At 40.9% G+C, this 20,705-nt stretch overlaps 1 pseudogene; it reads left to right on the top strand.

Moving 5' to 3' along the window:
• The first annotated feature begins 8,657 nt into the window (after positions 1-8,657).
• The window catches only part of LOC139646185 (zinc finger protein 585A-like), a 29,153-nt pseudogene continuing 17,105 nt past the window's right edge, over positions 8,658-20,705 (top strand).

Below are 20,705 nucleotides of genomic sequence, written 5' to 3'. Positions count from 1 at the left end.
GGAGTCTGGTCTCTCCTGCTGGATCCTGGTAGACAGAGAGGAAGACCAGGCTGGGAAATTAACTTTTTAGTCTATGAGCCACAGTAGCTGGTGGATACTCAGAAACTACCACATAGGTATTAACAAGAGTATTAGCACACCAAAGTTTACTAAAGTTAGTAAAGTTACCTCATTCCGTCCATTTCCCACTGAATGTTTTTTTTCTCTCTCTCTCTCCTCTCTAATGTAATAAGAATATTGTAAAGGTGCTTAAGGCCCTTTATGTTGTTTGTAAGTTTTGATGATTTAGGAATTGAAGCTTACTCTACTGATAAACTCACTTTAGATCACTCTGGACATCAGGGAAATGCCAAACATGTAAATGTAAAATGCTGAACATTTGAAAGTTTGAATAGCATTGCTAGCTTAACTGGTACAAGCATTTTTGTCCCCAAAAAGTGTACAAAAGAAAAATAATAATAAATAGTTACATTTTTTAAGAATTTTTTAAGTGTACTTTCTTCAGCATGACGTATGACAGCACAACAGATTTAGATACGCTTTTAAAATTGTTGTTTGACTACCAGATATCACACCTTCAACTACAAAGTAAAATATTTAGCAATAAAAGTGGAGCATCTTAACACGTTTGAATGGTAATAGTAGCAGTAGTTCTTGCAGAATATACCTTAGAAGTATGAATTAGAGTTCAAGTAGTGTTTCAGCAGAATCCACCTTTAAATGTATGAGTTGGCTACTATTAGCAAAACTGCTTTAGAAGACTATACCTTTTAAAAATCTAAGTAGTAGCAGAAGTAGTGTTTAGTGGACTTTAAATGTTTACCAAGCAGAAGTAGTAGTAGTAGTTTTAATAGAATACACATTTGAAAGTATGTGTTGTAGCAAGAGTGGGTGATATACAGTGAGAATACAGTGAAAGTGTATAAAGTGCATTAAGCAGCATGTATTTCATTGCTCCTTTAGGTCCATGACCAGAGTGTGAAAGGAGTAGATAGTGCACATGGTGTGAAGGGGCTGTGGGATTGTGTTTAAAAGTTGGCCTCAAGCTGAAAACCTAATTTACCACTAAGGAGCGCTAAGTAGCTAGTTAAAATATGATCAGAAAACCTATCAAAACAATTCTGATCAACAGAGGTCTTGACCTGAATAAACATGAACAAACAGCCCCCATAAAATGACTTCAGCATCAAAGTCCAAATAAACCGATAAACAATGTCTAACATCAGAGTCCAATCCAGAGTCTTACTATGAAATTGTCATGATATAGTTTTATTATGCGTCTTATATTATGAGGTTAATGGTTAATTAAACCACATCATCTGCAGTCAACTACAGCAGCCTTCCCGCTCTGATTAAAACGGGTTTAAAACATTACAACAAATTAACATGTTCATGACTTTAAGACTTTAACGTTAACACCCAAACACTGATGTTTCACAAACTGTTACAGAAAAGTGTGTCTTTTATGTTTTGAACCTGAACAGTAAGTTTCCTCACATTCCTTCAACTCCCTAATCACAAATGGAGGGTTATTCCTTATTATTGTGTTATTACGGTTAAATCGATCTACAGTAAGCATCAATTGGTTGAAGAATAATATCAATTGTAATGTAATTTGTCGGCTACAATACCTTTTCATGTTGGAAATAACCTGCCGCCACACCGAGTGAAGGTTGACTACTGGGTGTGTGTGTGTGTGTGTGTGTGTGTGTGTGAGAGAGAGAGAGAGAGAGAGAGAGACAGAGAGAGAGAGAGAGAGAGAGATTAAAAAATGAATCATTAGTCTACAGAGTCTAATTTGATTTTAGTCTTTTCTCCTCAGGAAAAATCAAAGTCACGTTGGTAAAAATATTTAAATCTAGAGCTGGGTTTTAATCAAGGCTATTGTATCCAATCAATGTCTACACATTTAGCATTTAATTGTCTAACTGTTGACAATCTACCACAATCTGCTATGGCCATTTTTGGCAGCGGTATTATAGAGTTATTACCATTATTCTCAAATTCATATCTTAGACCAATATGCAAAGGCTAAGTTGTTTCTTCTTAAGAGGAAACATTAGTGATTCAAATGAAGATAATTCCTCAAATCACTTACTGAAGTTATTCACATGAATGTCAGTCACACCAGCGTGTCACTGTTTTCCTGGCCAGGTCTGTCTTGAAAAAGAAAAAGAAAAGCTTTAATTTAATCTCAATGGGACTACTTGGTTAAATAAAAGTTCCATCCATGATTAATAAACCAGTGAAATCTGACAGACGCTGTTTATTCCCCTTTGTCAGTCCTGGTGTCTGCAAGCTGCTGTCACATCCTCATCGCTTCGGTATCAAAGTCTAAACCAGTCTGAACTTGTCGGCAGAAATCAAGTCTGCAGCAAGGAAATTACAGATCAGGTGGTGCAGTTTTATTATGCATCTATCAAATAATGAAATATAACCATCTACAATGAACAAGAGTAGCCTGATTAAAACAGGTTGAAAACAGCTTTACAACAAAACCACGTCTTCGTAACTTGTTAACAGCCAAATGCTGAAATAAAATTCCATACCATTCCATTTATTGCTTTCTTGTGGTTCGGCACACACTTTTATGTAAAGTTCCACCTGTTTTTAAATGTACCTCTGTTTGTTTGTTTATCTCTTGTATTACCTTTTATTCCTATCTATTTATTTATTTATTTATTTATTCATTTATTTATTTTCAGCTCTATCATTCATTTAATTGTGGTAATTTTACATCACTGTCCTTTTTGGTTTTATTGTATGTAAAGCACTTTGTAAACATTGTTTTTAGAAAAGTGCTATACAAATAAAGTTATTACTACTATTATTATTAGGGCAACAGAAAGAGAACCATAACTTTAACCAAGCCTATAATTCCAGTAATTCCTGTCTAGTAGATCTAGTAGATGTTTTCTGTAGTAGAGAAACTGAAGCCAAAGTCAATAAATCTTGCTTCCACTGACTTTCATTTTCATCGGCCTAGAGCATACGACAAGCCGTGGGTGTCTAAATGAAAACTACTGTAAGGGAGGTAGAGATTACGTGTCTGAAAGGACAGATTGGAGAAGAAGAAAATTATGAAAAATAAAAAAAATACAGTAGACGAGGAAAAACTAGAGAGCTGGAGTACAAACAGCAAAATGAGCTGAAAGATGTTGAAGAGATGAGAAGCAGGCTTTCATGTAGAAACCACAGCGCTCAGATGATCACTCAGTGCGTTATTCTGTCAGAAGAATATATAGCCTAGCCTAATGAAATTGTTTTACATGGTGGATCACTTCATTCCTGATCATCAGTGTCTGTGGATTATAATATTGGGAGTATCTGGTAACACAGGTGCACTCATTCAAATTATAAGGAATCCTCTAACATGCAGAAGTCAATTTCATTAAATTCAAAAATCATTCCCAGTACAAATGTATACTGTATACCAAGCAGCCAAAACCACAGGTGAATTTTGAAGCCAATAAGGAAGTGGCGGCAGGCGACCATTTCTCTAACGTCCACTAGAGACCGGCTCCAAAGACTCCAAACAGCCTCCATGAAGTCAATGGGACCACAACCCAACATCTCACTCAAAATATAAAGTCCATAAATGTTTTTAACAAGAGGTTATGGGCTCAGTAGCTATAATTTCACCTCTTTGAATGTGTGTCCTTGTGGCGATTTTCAAAATGATTGTGTCATTAATGGGATATAACGGTTATAAAACGGGGTTGTTTTCCTAGTGATTGACAAGTCGTCGATTACGGGCCAATAGCAGGCGGAGCTGCGGCTCTGCGGACGACCCTCGGCCTCGCTTTGGCTGCCCTAGCTCCAAAAAATGTCGACATGGCGGCGATCATAAACCTAATCTTTTGTCTTAAAAACGGCCCTTCAGATACCTATGGGTGACATCACACTCACTACATGCACAACACACACCACCAATCACCAACCATGCTACCATAGACTCCACCCCCTGTTGGACATCAGCCCTGTGGAAATTGTTCCATCTGCCCCCTATCGAAATGCCTGAAGGACTTCAAGAATCCAAAAACAGGCCAGACTGTCAAGTTATGCAGCGTCATATGCCATACAATGCCCCTGCCCCAAATTGTACTTTGGTAAAATCACACACATCATTTGACATGTGAGGCCTGCAAAAAGGGGGAAACTCGCTTTTAGGAAGATGTTCCTTATGTTGTTTTGTGTTAACAATCAGTGTAGCCGTCTGTATGTCATTCCATACAGACGGTCTGGTCTGTATGGAATGTAAACTGCTGTCCCGTTTAAATTTACCATTAATGCCAATAAAGAAAATAAACATGGTCACATTGTATGAGTTATTGTCCACTTACATGTTACAGGTCCGGTTCCATGTAAATACATGAATTACTATTGAATTTTAGAAAATAGACCTGCTTCATATTACAGGTCTGGTAACAACAAATATGTTGTTGTATAATTATTTTTTATTAATGAATAGTTCATCATACATTGTTAGTAGCCTAATTAACAGTGCAATAACTAAATGGTAAGTTAGTCCAGTTAGACAATAACATCATTTAAGCTCAAATAACGCAGCCATGTTACTGTGTAATACTTTTTCTGTTAACGTCTAATTAGGAATAGTTCATACGTTGTTAGGGACCTGTAAAACGAAGGGTTACCGTATTCTCTTCTCAATTAGGATTAAAGATGAGAAGCACCTCATGGATCCAGAAAGTAACTCCTCACATTGTCCTATCCATTCATTTGTTAATTTATTCACCCATTCATGGTCTATCTGCCCTCAGTGGTCGTTTCGAGCGATAGGCATCTGCACCCTAGTGGCTGTTAGGAGGCATACACTGACTGTACAGACAAAGGCAAATCTGCATTAAAACCACTGGGCATTACATTAAGGCCAGCACCATCAGGGTCTCGGTGGCGAAAGGGGAAGCAGATCAGCGTCCTTTTCCCCAGGAACTTCCTGTAGCTCCTTCTTATAGCCTACTGCTTCTGCTACTACTACCACCATCACTACTACTAATAACAGTCAGTAGATTAAGACATAATACATCATGTTTTCTCCACAGACTTCACCAGGAGAGGCCAGAGCTTCCCAGTGGTAAGTCTGTCCATGTTTATGGTGTTAAAATGTACACCACCTCCACCGTTTCAGCTACAAGTAAAATGCAAAACTACCATTCTGGCCATAATGTGTTCCTCTGTCAGTAATAACTTTCTGAGAATAAGCTGCACCCACCACATTCTACCTCACTCTTTTTTGACCTGGACCTGAGTCACCCCATACAATTCAGCAGTACTGCAGAGAGGTCTTAAGGCATTGGAATGACTCCTAACGGCCACTAGGGGGCAGATAGATTAACTGTGAGTCAATGAATGAATGAATGACTGTGTGTTGAGTTTTTTTTTCTTCTGGATCTATGAGGTGCTTCACACCTTAAAAAATATATAAAACCTTTTTTGCCATGTAAAAATCCAACTTTACATGGATTCACATCTTGGCAGAACAATGTACTGTTGTGTGTAATGTGTGTTGTGTGTTTGTTTTTTTTGGTTGTCTCTTGCCTTGTTTTATTTATTTGTTTGGTTGTTTGGTTGTTGTTTTTTTTAACCTACCTCTTGTTTTATTTCCTGTTGTAAAGCACTTTGTAACCCTTGTTTTGAAAAGTGCTGTATAAATAAAGTGTTACTTACTTACTTACTTACTTAATGAAATGCTGCCATCTACTGGTTACTAGAGAAAATACATGTCCACATTACATGTTTACTGTGCCAGTGTGATTAGGGCTAAAAGGGATGTTTCTCTTCTGTAAAATATTATCATTGTTTAGCACACATACCTCTGGACTTCATAGATAGTCCTAGAAGCTTTCAATTTCAGTTTGGAAACCTAGACTAAAAATCCTACAAACGTGAAGAAGCGGGAAGAAGATTCAGATCAAATTATTTCATTCTGTGTCTTGGATCATAATTATTGATCAGTAATTAGGCCTGTTTTCCATGATCGACACTGAGAGCTAGATCAGTGGTGACAGTGGTTCCCAGGGCAGCTGATATTGGAGGCAGACTGCTGCTGAACTGATATGGAGGAGAGTTTGCTGAATAGTGGAAATATTCTACCAAAGTGAAGCATCATATTAAAGACAATGGTTGTAGAAGAACACAAATCCTCGAGTTTAAATAAAACCCTGATACAACAGAGCTCAAAAGATGAAAATAGAAGTTCTCCATTCAAAATTCTTCTCAAGTAAAAGTATTAAAGTAGCACCATTAAATGCACTGTGAGCATCAGTAGTAAAAGTTGGAGTTACTGTAACTGTCTTAATGTACTCCTATACAGCTGTACTCGATCCGACTGCTCTCCCACTTAACTGGTAAATGAAATGTGTTTTTAATCAACTGATCACATTTTTTACATGAAATTTTGAAATTACCTTTAACTGCATGTGCCTGATACATGGAGCAGATATATACAGAAAAAAAAAAAACTAAATAGATAAAAAATACAAGATACTTGCTTTGAAATGTAGTGGACACAAAGTCTTCAGTTCCTTACAGTGGGAATAGTCAGTCTTAAAGGCTTTATATGTATTTTCTGGTCCATTGCTGACCTCTATCGTTCAGCGATGTCATTACAGCAACAAATCAAGGCTGGTTTTGCTATGCTGCCTTAGTTAGTTTCTTTGCTTTTATGCACCTTCCAACACCCATACACATACACACACATCCACCCACCATTTAGCACTTACACATCCTACTGATACCACTGACGTTCACACTTCATACTTTAATTACTTAACACATTCCGTAATTTGGCACCCTATCCTGGTTTAATTTGGTTTAATTGATGACATTTGGTTTAATTTGTGTCATAAAGATTTCTTTTGTTAAACGTTCATTATGGGGTGTCTCCCTTCTGTTATGGCCACCTGAGCCAGGTCGTAACAATAAGAAACCCGAGTATGTTAGCTGTTATATGCTGATATTATCTGAGGCATGTTCATCTCATCCTGTTCACTGTTGGTTTTTACTGTCAGTGTAAGGTCTGTTACCATGGAAATATTCAGATTATTCTGTTGATTCATGTATACGTGGATTTATTAAAAGAGATATGAATATTTATATAAACAGTTTATCACCAATTTTATGTTAATGGTGATATGAGCTAGCGTCCAGAATACTCTCGATATGTAAACACACATTTTTTTTCCATACCAGTCCTTTCCTTGTCAGTCCAGAAGGGGGAGCTGCTGATATTTGACAATGGATGAGTTTACAAAAGTACAACAGTATCCTCTACTGTCTACATACCTGCAAAAACCTGCAATAATTTTTTCAACATATCACTTCTTTACTTTCAGGGTAGAAACAGAATGCAAAGCAGTAAAACTAGAAAATCAGTCAACCTGCATCATGTTGTAGCCTGTACAATCCACTAGAGGGAAGCGTCACTCAACACAAAAACCTCATCCTGAAAGTACAATTCCAGTTATTTTCAACCTGGGCCTAATTTTTCTGTTTGTTGCCTTCATGCCGACTGATTGTGTTGAAAAGTTTGTCACTTTCCAATACACACATACAGGGCCGAGGGGTAATCTCCGACAGTTGAATGTCTTTTCAACACAATATTAATTGAACACAGAAATGAGCTGCTATCCAGAAAGCTCTGTGCATGTTAACACTCTCACTGTTACCGCTCTACTGGTCTAAAGAGAGTTTTTTTCAGTCTGAAATTTATTGTTTGAGATTTTGAGCCAGACTAACAGTCAGTGTGTTACATAAAGACTGTTTTAGGCTCTGTAAGGTTTTGCTGCTCCAATGCTCCAAAAGGTAGCCTAATTTATGGATTATTCATTAAAACTGTTCTAATAGTGGTTTATGGATTAATCATTAATACTGTAACTAGTACATTCTATATGTCTCTATGTGTGTGTGTGTGTGTGTGTACTTTATAAGTCTTGTCTCTTAAGTTCATATTCTGACCTTTTGCATTATGTTGTAGCCGCTATGTGTATGCTAATGCCTACTATTGCAAAACAAATTTCCCTGTGGGATAATAAAGTATTCTATTCTATTCTATTCTATTCTAGTAGGGTTAGGACATTTTAGTGCTCTTTCCACCACTGGTCATTTTAGCTTCTAAGAAACACAGTAAAGAAAGGGAGGATTAATTCAAATATGTTTCAGGTTCAGGAGTTTCTTCCATTTCTTTTCAAAACTTTGATTGGCCGAAATAAGAAGCATCAACTGAATGAGGAACAACTGTGCATGAAAACCACGGCATTAAACCCTTTACATGTGTTTACATTGACCAGTAGAGGGAGTAACACGCCTTGAAGCCTTTAAACGACCGCAAAACTTATGGGAAGAAGAAGCGGGAACGAAAGGCGGAGTCAGGAAAAACGTTTTGTGACGTTGCGCAAGATGGCGGACGGTGTATGCGAATATATTTGAGCGGATGTCTACTTCCCGATTTGTTTCCTTTCAAAAGTATAGTTTACAACTTTAATTGACCAACAGAAGACTCTGTATACGGATGATACTATCACGGATATAAGCTGGAGCCGGGGCTCCGTTTACGCTACTTCTAAGAGGATGAAGAAGGATTCTCTCTTACGGATTCAGATGAATGGTAAGCTATTGCAGCTTTGAAGGACAGTTTGTTAGTAAGTTAAATAGTTCAGGAGGAAAAGTTCCTGTCACTGTGTGAAAATGTCTAAAGTCCAAAAGCTGAGAGCGTTGGTGAACCACCGACTAACTGCGGCTGTTGAAGAGATATTTGGGCTGTTTGAAAGAACGATAGCAGAGTACGAGGAGGAAGCTTCTCGTTCAAAAGAGGAGATCGACCGACAACGAAAGCTGCTGGACGCTGTTTTAAATCCTGAAGTGCGGTTACACAGAGCAGGTTTGAGACATTTAAATGTTATTTTCACATTACTCACACACATTTTATGATATTCATGTTATAAGCGACTGCAACGCAGAGCGTAGACCATGTCACCATTCCTTATGTATTGTGTATTGGGTGGTGGGGGGGCAGTACACAGTATTCTACAGATAGAGAAAACTTTTTAGCTAGTTTACAGTTAAACATAACCTCTATGAAGACTGAAATGTTTTGCATGGGAGAGAATGGAATTATAAATGATTAGAAGTTGCCAAACCAAACAAGGATATTTAGGTCAAAATTGTATAAAATTTAGTGTCACTGATATATATATATATATATATATATATATATATATATATATATATATATATATATTTAGACTTAATTTAAATTCAGCATTTAAGTACACATTGTATTATTGTATATCAATACATCATCTTCAGCCTGAGCCATGATTTGTATGCAAAAAAGTGTACTTGTAACTGTTGTGTTTACATTTATCAATATATAGGATATTATGTTACTGTCCCTTGTGCCATAATCCAAGGTGAGCGTTCATATAGAGGCCCAGTTCGGAGTTTAACAGAATGATATACTACCATACCAATGAGCACCATAGAAAACATCAGGCTACACCGTCACAAATCTACAGCACCATAAGACGGGCAGCAACATTCACCAGCTACCTACTCTAGCTTCAGGGTGAGTGAGTGTAGGCAAATCATTGGGGTTATCAAGTGGGGGGTTATCAAGTGGGCACCCTCCTTCACCGATGATTCGTTGAATTAGGCCCATGACACCACAAGAAGGTTCAACAGTGTATTCCAGCATCCCAGAAACACCCCCCTCTTTGCCCACACTCAGCAGACCCAAGTCCACTACACTACTTTCACTGTCACCTGCACCTAGTTATCAACAACACTACTTCACACACACTACCATCAATATCCCTTTCTATTCAGAACATTAAGTTACACACTACATCTAAACCCAACCAAGTCACACATACTTTTCAAGCAGAGCAGATACCCGATCTGGCAGCTTCTCATTGAATGCCAGGGCCCGCTCAGCTGTCCAGCCTCCTCAATGTTTAATCAGAAGCCCTATTTGCGCGGTCTGTAAGTATGGTTTCTACCAACAAGGCTACCTCAATATTCTACTAGATACTTAGGCCTTTTATGCGGGCTCTAAATTGTATTACCAAACAAGTTCTGACTCACTATGTTCACTCATGTTAACACAAGGCTGACCCAAACATGCTAGCAATGTGATGGTAGCACCTGGCTAACCCAAGAATGCTACCAAGGTAGTGCTAACACAAGACTAACAAGCATTCTACCAAGCTAATGCTAACACAAGGCCTACACCAGCATGCTACCAAGGTATTGCTAACACAAGGCTAACCTACACATGGTACCAAGCCAATGCTAACCCAATGCCTACACAAGCATGCTACCAAGCTACTGCTAACACAAGACTATTCAAGCATGCTACCAAGCTAATGCTAGCACAGGGCTAGCTCAGGTAAGCGGTCTACCTCGGCTACTTTGTGCCCCAGTTAGCATGTTTCCCATGGCTGCGTCTGACTTAGTCTTAACTGCCTGCTTTAAACTCTGTCCACGGATACCTAATTAACAAATAAGTCCTAACATTGATCTGCCTACAAATCCTCTGCAACCCACCTCAACAGGCTTCAATCGTACATTCCAACCTCGCTGCTCCACCTCAGCTGCCAAATCAGAATATTTTAGCATCTTCCTTTCATTAGCTTCATCTACTGCATCTTCCAATGGCACTGTGAGTCCCACAAAATACACAATCCGATGCGACTCTGACCACAACACCAAGGGTGCATCCCAAGTTTCTTATTTGATATTTCCTCGCTCCTTGTCGTTCTGGTCCACCATTTTGAAGGTCGTCCCAAAGCTCTTATTTCTGCTCCAAGGAGTGAGGAGCGAGGAGGGACCTCTGAGGAGCTATGAGCGAGGAGACACGAGAGCAGCCTTCCCGGAAGACTTTCAGCTGAACGCCATGACGTCAAATTACTCCGCCCCTACATCTGGCAAATTTGAACGAGATGGCAGAGAAACAGTACAAGTGTAAATGTCTGTTATTTTATGCTTTTTGATATATAACGTTAATGCAAGAACATGGGGAACCTAAATTACGTTTATTTCATCCACAACCCGTTTTCTCATGCAGAAACGGACGTCGCTTCACATGACGGTTCAGAGGAAAGGACGTCTCATTTCTCTAAAAACATATTTCCTTGTTTCCTCTCTCCTCACATGGTTTCCTGGAAAGATGCAAGTGAGGGAAACATGGATGCAATTTAAGAGACTTGGGATGCACCCAAAGTCAGGTCTTAAATTTGAGCTGACTATCTCTCTGGGGATCACAAGCTGTTGCCCTAAATCCACTGTCATTTGCCAATCTCGCCCTGCCCCTAGCTGCCCTATGACCTGCCTGCCTAAAATGGCTTTCCTGCTGATCTTTTCTCCCTCTCTGACAAACTTAATCTTTACATCATTACGTCATTTAGCATTTTTATCAAAAGCGACTTACAATAAGTGCATTTTGTCAAGAGAAATGTAGTGCAATAAAATGTAAAATATTTACTTTTGAAGCCTGAATCTGTGATATTGCAACCATATAGATGTTGGATATAGGCCTACAGTATTCGGCAATTGTGGTATTGTGGCAAATAAAAAGTCAATTTGGAGTGCTGTCCTAGTTTCTTTTTCATTATCTACTACTTTAAGGATCCAGCACCCAGTTGTCATGGTATTATCGTGAGTTGAGCGCGTTTCACATCTAGAACGATAACTGTAAAGGTAACTATAGATTACAACAATACATTGTTGCTCAAGCATTCACACTGTAATCATTGTTTTATTTCGGCATTGAATATTCATAGAAAAATGGAGGATGATTACTTTACTGGCTTGCTTTTATTTTACTCGCTCTCTAAAGTAAATCAATGACACAGTCGCATGATTTGGGTTCATGAAATTTTACCGGAGCTGCCTTGACATTAGTGTGCTTTGTTTATATGGCAGCTAATGGTGCAGCTAATGGTAGTCACCAAGTGAAGTTATTCATTTCTTTAATAGTAAGAGACTCTGAACACCACATCTACAAAGAGGCTACTCTCCCCCAGTCATGTTGAGAGAAACACCTGTAACGTCACCATGGCTAAATGGTTTTTCACTACTGGAGGGACACACATGCTGCTGCTTCCCTGTCATAGAAATTTAAAAGTTATGATAAATAGGTCTAAATGAGCCATGACGCATTTGCCCTTGGCAAGTTAGGTTGGCCAACACACTCTTTTGTTAGTTAGAAAGCTAACTAGCAAGTACACTTGTTAGCGTGTTAACTAGCTTCCAAGTCAGTAAACACGACTTACCAATAACCCCAAAAGCTCCTCCGATCCCGATCGGCATGTCATATTTCTTTTCAACATTCTTATAGAGGGGGTGGCCTTTGTCAAATAGTCCTGGGTTCCTCTGGGTTCCTATGGACCTCTGTAATCAGTTCCTCAGCAAGCAACACCACACTGCAGCTACTGAATTCACCTGGTCTTCCTTTTTAGGACTTTTACATTGTTGGTTGAAAGTGTTTTACGTTGTCTCTGCATCCAAAATTCCCTCTGAGATCGAACCTAAAATATAGTTATAGTTACCATTTTGGATGTTTATATACATTATTTTTACCAATAATGGTTTAAATATTTTTGTAGTTATTGTAGCTGCTATCAGGAAAAAATTATTAGCCACTAAGTAGGGGAGGCTATCTGTCTGACGCACTGGCTCCAATCAAACATGTTGACTCTGACTGCTGATTTTTGAATGTTTATTACAAGCACAGTGCATAATACAATGAAGGTTAAGTGTTTAAAAGTCTTATGGCCTGGGGGTAGAAGATGGTTCTGAACCTGCTGGTTTGGGTCCGGATGCTTCTGCACCGTTTGTCAGATGGTAACAGTTCAAACAGTTTGTGTCTGGGATGGCTGTAGTCTCTGGTATGGCAGCTGCCATACCAGGTGGTGATGCAGCCAGTCAGGATACTCTCGATGGTGCATCTGTAGAAGTTACAGAGTATCCTGCTCAGCAGGAGTACTGACCTCAAAGTGTGCATAGAAGCATTCAGTTCATCTGGGAGAGATGCAGACAGTTCAGTAGGTGGGTTTAGGGGTTACTCCACTCCACATGTCCCCAGTGTTACAGAGTATCCTGCTCTCCATGCCGAACCTCCTCAGCCTGCATAGGAGGAAGAGCCGCTGCCTTGCCTTTTTGATGACGGCACTGGTGTGCTGAGTCCAGGACTGGTTCACTCCAAGGAACCTGAAGCTGCTGACTCTCCACTGCAGCTCCATCGATGTGGACAGTTCAGTAGACCAGTTAGGGGTCACTCCACTCCACATGTCCCTAGTGTTGGAGTCATGGTAGTGTGAGTCCACTTTGACCCTGTATTGTCCCTCCGCCTGCAAGATAGCCTTCCTCAACTTAAATCATGTAGCCTACCTCCTGAAATCTTCCACTACTGAATAGGGCTACAAATCTTTGCTAGAAACACCCAAATAGTGATGCGCGGGTAAACCCGAAACCCGTGGGTTGGGTCGATTGAAGATAATATTGAGAACGAACAGGCGGATTCGGATGTTGACGTGTCGGATCAGGCGGTCGCGGGTTAAAAAAAAAACCTGACCCTCGCATCATTACCTCTCATGTTTTAGCTCCTGCGCTGTGCCTGTCTGAACTCACTGAGAGATCGCTGCTGTTGCCACAGAAACCACAAAGTCAAAAGTTGGTCAAATTGATCCAAATCGATTTCTAATGCGCCGATGTGTGCATCATGTCATGTTTGTCATTTGGAGATTCACAGACCAGCAGAGCAGCAGCAGCAGAGTCTGAAAGTGAAACTTAAAATTCCACAATTTGCTCCATAGCCTACTCCTGTGTTAGTAGCCTAATCCAGCTGTGATGTCATCGTGTAATTCTGACAACTGATTGGACAGATACTCTCCAGGGAGATCAGACCCACATGGGGAGTGGGGGGGGACACAGAACCGAATGAATCGCGGCATGCATGCGCGACCCGAACCGTGGGTGGCGAACGGTTCCGACTTTTTTTGGTATCCGTTACACCCCTAATAACAACAAAAGAATTTACAATTGTTGACGAGCTCTCTATGCGGCATCCATGTTCAACGGCACTGGAAGTCAACGCAGCTGCTGATTCAGTAATTCAGATTCAGGGGCAGGAGCACTTGCCATTCAAATTTAGCGGCAGCATTCAGTAGCAAGCTACAGCTGACAGTATTTGGTACCCCCCAGTAATTTTGAGATCCAAAAAAATCATTGGGGTGGTCAAAATGACAGTTTTTGAATATTGGAAAGGACGTGTCCCTCCTGCCCAACCCCCTCCTTCTCCATTCATGACAACTATGGATCTCATTAACATTATGAACTAATGGTAACAAGCTTAGGTTGACTCATTGACTTACAGTCATTGTTTTCCTTAATGCGTGTATGTCTGTATTTCAGCTGTACCTCCAGACCTCCAGCAGCTGTTGGTCAGTAAAGAAGAGGTTCCCCCTGAGCAGCAGGAGTGGAGCCCCAGTCTGGACCAGGAGGACCCAGAGCCCCCACACATTAAAGACGAACAGGAGGAACTCTGGACCAGTCAGGAGGGAGAGCAGCTTCAAGGGCTGGAGGAGGCTGATATCACCAAGTTCCCATCCACTCCTGTTCCTGTGAAGAGTGAAGATGATGAAGAGAAACCTCAGTCCTCACAGCTTCATCAAAGCCAAACTGAGGAGAACAGAGAGGCAGAGCCTCTAGCCAGCAGCTCAACTGAACAGATGAAAACAGAAGCTGATGGAGAGGACTGTGGAGTATCAGAACCAGCCAGGAACTTAGATCCAGCTAGTGATTTACAACCAACTAGTGATGGAAAGACTTCAGACTCTTCTGAGACTGAAGACAGTGATGATGGTTGGATGGAAACTGGTGAACCTCAGTCAGGTTTAGACTCACTGAAAAACAATGAAGTTCTTAAGGAGAAACGCTTTAGTTGCTCAGTTTGTGGTAAAAGATTTTACTACAGGGCAACTCTGCTGACACACATGAGAGTCCACACAGGCGAGAAACCATTTAATTGCTCAGTGTGTGGTAAAGGTTTTGCTTGTAAAGGACAGGTGACATCACACATGGTAGTCCACACAGGAGAGAAACCATTTAATTGCTCAGTCTGTGGTAAAGGTTTTGGTCGTAGAGGAGACACGAAGAAACATATGAGAGTCCACACAGGAGAGAAACCATTTAATTGCTCCGTCTGTGGTAAAAGTTTTGGTCATAGAGGAGATGTGAAGACACATATGAGAGTCCACACAGGAGAGAAACCATTTAATTGCTCAGTCTGTGGTAAAGGTTGCAGTCAAAAAGCAGACTTGAAGGTGCATATGAGAGTCCACACAGGTGAGAAACCATTTAATTGCTCAGTCTGTGGTAAAAGTTTTGGTTATAAAGGACAGGTGACATCACACATGAGAGTCCACACAGGTGAGAAACCATTTAATTGCTCAGTCTGTGGTAAAGGTTTTGGTCATAGAGGAGATGTGAAGACACATATGAGAGTCCACACAGGAGAGAAAGTATTTAATTGCTCAGTCTGTGGTAAAATGTATGGTTATGAAAATAACTTGAAGAAACACATGAGATGCCACACAGGAGAGTAACCACTTAATCAGGAATGGTTTCTTCTTTTTCTGTAGGAACTCCCATCGTTCTGGAGAGAAAGGGCCATAAAAATTGTAAATCCATAAATTCCTTTCATTCTTGGTTTAGTTCTCTCCTTTTTCCTCTACTTTGTATCTCTTAATGTCCCCAATGAGTTTAGAATAGTGTGAAGCATACTAAATTGGTTAATCATATAGGCTTAGGTATTTTAATTATCATCACAATAGTTAAGGTCTGGTTATATTTACCCATTCTTGGCCCCCACATTGATAATTATGTTCTATTTCATTGTTTCCCTATATCAACCACCAAAGTTACTATGTATTCGTGATATAAATATTAAGATTATAAAGTATGTATCTAGGCTATTCTGCTAAAACAACTCAATTCACAGAAAAGTTTGAACAGTGAAAGTTTTATTGTCTAATCATGTTTCATGTATGCAATCCGTAAGTGTTTGTTTACAGGTTTCATAATGTTCACCGATTGACAACAGTAATTGGTTGAGTATGTAAAATCCAAACGCGTTAATCTAAATCTTTATCATTACATAGACTAGTTAGGCTACTAAAGTAGTTGAGAGAAGTATCCTCATGTGTATCTGTTGGGCGGTGGCCCAAGTATTTTTTTACACTGCAAACCCCGCCTTGGTATTCAGAAAGACTATAAAACTCTGAGTTCTTTGTCACCTTGCGCGCTTCATGCCCCGAGCTTCATGCCGGAGGCCATGATGCCGTCACCAACTCAAAGACCAACCAAACCAGATTTTGCACAAGCGGAGATTCAGATCTCGCGGCCTTGTAGGCCTAACTACTCTTTGACACTAATGTGATCCTGTTTTTCAAGCCGTTCATACTACGAAGTTGAGCCGCGAAGACTGTTACAAAGTTATTGTAAGAATGCGTTGTTGATCCGTTAATTAGTAAAAGTTAGAGAAGCCAGAAGCTCCAGTCAACTCTCTCAGCTGACCAGCCAAGCCTCCTGCTCCGTCTGAAGTCCGGTCGACAGCGGAAAGCCAGTGGACATCCACCTGAAAAGAGCGTCTTTTTCAAGACCCGCTCCAACTCCATCGTTTGCCGTTGCCAGGCGACCCGACTATTGCCGAGCTTACCAGACTCGCCGATCTTCGGGAAACCTGCTTTCACACGGTCGAAACCTCACGATGGACCCCCGGCAAGTACGGCTGAAACACTTCCATGTCTTTCTGCCGAGAGTTCATGCAAAAGCTTCACTAAAATGATCACTTAACCCAATCAGGAAAGTCAGTATAGTCTGAGTTATCCCTTAGGGCGACCCATCTCGTTCCTCCGGTTTATAGGTCTAAATTGACATAACACTATTTACTTTTGCCAATAATTTTCATTCCAATGTTTCTATCCTTTTCATTTTATTTTCACTGCATTCTCCTTTTATTTTATTTCATTCTCATTTGATGAGTCAACCTATAGTTTAGTGTTTTAATCTGGTTTATTATCTGTCCGGTTACCATACAGTTTCCCGTTTCATGGCTACATGTTTGTTTGTTGGGTAACCCTTCCTTTTGTAAAAAATAAAATTTAAATTGTAAAAATTGTAAAAACATCTGCAAGAACGTATCCAGTATTTAAGAAGATGTACCATGACACTAGAGGAAAACTGTTCCTGCGGAGGTTGTTACCAGGTAAGTATTGATGTAATTTTTCAACTTAAATAAAAACAATTCCATAGTTTCTAAAGTATATCTAATAAACCCTTTATAAATGGGTGTAGCCATGAACAATAACTATATAAGAAAAAATAATTTATTGGAAAGTACTATCTTAATTTCTAGATAGTACATAATTAAACTTGGGCTGTTACCAACATAAACCTTGGATAACTACAATTGTAACTTGAATTGATGGGTAATAGAGGAGGTGTTTCTAAGAATTGGTTGCCTACTTTCCTAGGAAGTACGCAATTATATCTGAGTTATTACCAACCTAAAACGGTCACAATTACACGGTACTTATGGGTACAGACTAGTATGTTACATTAATCTGTTGCAGTAACAGAAGCCAGCAGCTGGTCTGAAGGCCAGGGGTTGTCAGTTCAATTCCCTCTGTGACTGATTATTGTATTTTGAGATCCAGCAGTAAAAAGGAATTAAAATCATCTCAAACAAGCCAAGATATCAGTTTCTCAGTAGAAAAAGCTCTCATGTAACAGTCCTCAATGCCAATCTTAAATATCGACTGACCTGTAATGAGCCGGACACATTCATCAAGATATCAAGACTGAAATATATAGCCTACTTCATATTACAGGGACTGTTAGTTTCCCCTCTGCTTGGCCCGGTCTTCCCTCTCTTTTCTTGCTACAGCAGAGCAAGTCATAAGTCCACTCATTCCCTAAATTCCTGCTGTGTTCCTGCCTTCCTAGTTGTGTCTTTTAACACCTTCAGTAAGTTTAAAGCAGTGTAAATTATATACTATGTTTTATTGTATATGTTGAGTTGTTTAATCAATATTATCATTTGTGTGTTACAATTTCACTTACTTTCACTTGTTTCTTTATTTTCAGAGGCACTCATTCTCATGGTACTACACTGCCACCTAGTGTCCATTTATATGTAAACCTTTTAAATATATTTAAAGCTCACCTTTTCATTTCATCATTTTCTCTGTAAAAATTACTCAAGTTGTCATTCATTCTTTAACTGTGATTCAAGTGTTATAGGGGGGTTATACACCCCAGTGCTGCATTCATAGGATGTGATTTCCCTTTGAAAACGTTCATGTCAACCTCTTGGTGGTAATTGGCCTGTAAGTAGGATGTGTGGAATTTTTGGTAGGCTCTAATATCACCCACCTGGCATCACAAATTGTGGAAGCGCGTCAACATAAGCGGTTAACATAGCAGCAAATCCACCAACTGTATGACTGGCCGCTGTACTGAAGCTGTGGAAGATCTTCAGGCGTGCTTGGACTGCACTGACTGGGAGGTTTTCAGGACTGCTACTGACAGTCTGGACGAGTACACAGAGGCTGTGACATCTTACATTAGCTTCTGTGAGGACAGTTGTGTACCATCACGCACTACGGTGAGGTACAACAACGACAAACCCTGGTTCACAGCCAAACTCAGACAGCTAAGGTCAGAGAAGGAAGAGGCGTTTAGGAGTGGGGACAGAGTCAGGTTTATAGAGTCGAAGTACAGGTTTAGCAAGGCGGTGAGAGAAGCTAAACGACTTTACTCTGAGAAACTCCAACACCAGTTCTCAGCCAACGACTCTGCTTCTGTCTGGAAAGGGCTCAGACAGATCACCAACTACAAACCTAGAGCCCCCCACTCTGCTAACGACTTGCGCCTGGCCAACAACCTGAATGAGTTCTACTGCCGCTTTGAAAGACAATGGGACAGTCCTGACACCTCTCCACAGCTGCCCACCCCAGAGCCCCCCTCCCCCCCTACCACAGTGACGACTTTCTCCATCCTGGACAGGGACGTTAACAGGCTTTTCAAGAGACAGAACCCCCCGCAAAGCAGCCGGGCCAGACTCTGTCTCTCCATCCACCCTGAAGCACTGTGCCGATCAGCTGTCTCCGGTGTTCACAGACATTTTCAACACCTCACTGGAGACATGCCACGTTCCAGCCTGCTGCAAGACCTCCACCATCATCCCTGTCCCCAAAAAGCCAAGGACCACAGGACTTAATGACTACAGACCCGTCGCCCTGACCTCTGTGGTGATGAAGTCTTTTGAACGCCTTGTGCTGTCACACCTCAAAAACTTCACTGACCCCATCCCGGACCCCCTGCAGTTCGCCTACAGAGCCAACAGGTCTGTAGACGACGCAATAAACATGGCCCTCCACTTCATCCTCCAGCACCTGGACTCCTCAGGAACCTACGCCAGGATCCTGTTTGTGGACTTCAGCTCTGCCTTTAACACAATCATCCCGGCTCTGCTACAGGACAAGCTCTCCCAGCTGAGTGTGCCTGACTCCACCTGCAGGTGGATCACAGACTTTCTGTCGGACAGAAAGCAGCACGTGAAGCTGGGAAAACATGTCTCTGACTCCCGGACCATCAGCACCGGTTCCCCCCAAGGCTGCGTTCTTTCCCCTCTACTCTTCTCCCTGTACACCAACAGCTGCACCTCCAGTCATCAGTCTGTCAAGCTCCTGAAGTTCGCGGACGACACCACCCTCATTGGGCTCATCTCTGGTGGGGATGCGTCAGCCTACAGGCAGGAGATCGACCGCCTGGTGTCCTGGTGCGGACTGAACAACCTAGAGCTCAACGCTGTGAAGACAGTGGAGATGGTTGTGGACTACAGGAAGAACCCAGCCCCACTCACCCCCATCACCCTGAGAGACTCCCCAGTCGACACTGTGGAGTCCTTCCGCTTCCTGGGCTCCATCATCACCCAGGACCTCAAGTGGGAGCTGAACATCAGCTCCCTCACCAAAAAAGCGCAGCAGAGGATGTACTTCCTGCGGCAGCTGAAGAAGTTCAACCTGCCAAAGACAATGATGGTGCACTTCTACTCCTCCATCATTGAGTCCATCCTCACCTCCTCCATCACCATCTGGTACGCTGCTGCCACTGCCAAGGACAAGGGCAGACTGTAGCGTATCATTCGCTCTGCTGAGAAGGTGATTGGCTGCAATCTGCCTTCCCTCCAGGACCTGTACGCCTCCAGGACCCTGAGGCGAGCAGGAAAGATTGTGGCCGACCCCTCTCACCCTGGACACAAACTATTTGAAACGCTCCCCTCTGGTAGGAGGCTGCGGTCCATCAGGACCAAAACCTCACGCCACAAGAACAGTTTCTTCCCGTCTGCAGCTGGCCTCATCAACAAGGCCTGGGACCCCCACTGACACAGTCCCTTATCCCCCCCCCATACCTTTGCACATTCTTGGAAAAATTTTTGCACATACCTGTACAAACTGTACATTTCATTCACTTGGAAAAAAAAACAAAAAACAGTTATATTGTTATATTGCACATATATATTTGTACATATTTTTATTTCTTATTTCTTATTTCTTATTATATTTTTTATTATATTTTTAATTGTATTATTATTATTTTTATTTTATTTTATTTTATTA

This window comes from Centroberyx affinis, unplaced genomic scaffold, assembly GCF_046629955.1.
Source record: "Centroberyx affinis isolate AG114_WGS23_722 - 3 ecotype Tasmania unplaced genomic scaffold, CSIRO-AGI_Caff_v1 ptg000953l_1, whole genome shotgun sequence".
In the NCBI taxonomy this organism is placed as follows: Eukaryota; Metazoa; Chordata; class Actinopteri; order Beryciformes; family Berycidae; genus Centroberyx; species Centroberyx affinis.
Note: the sequence above shows the minus strand (reverse complement) of the source record. Positions and strands in the feature narration are given on the sequence as shown.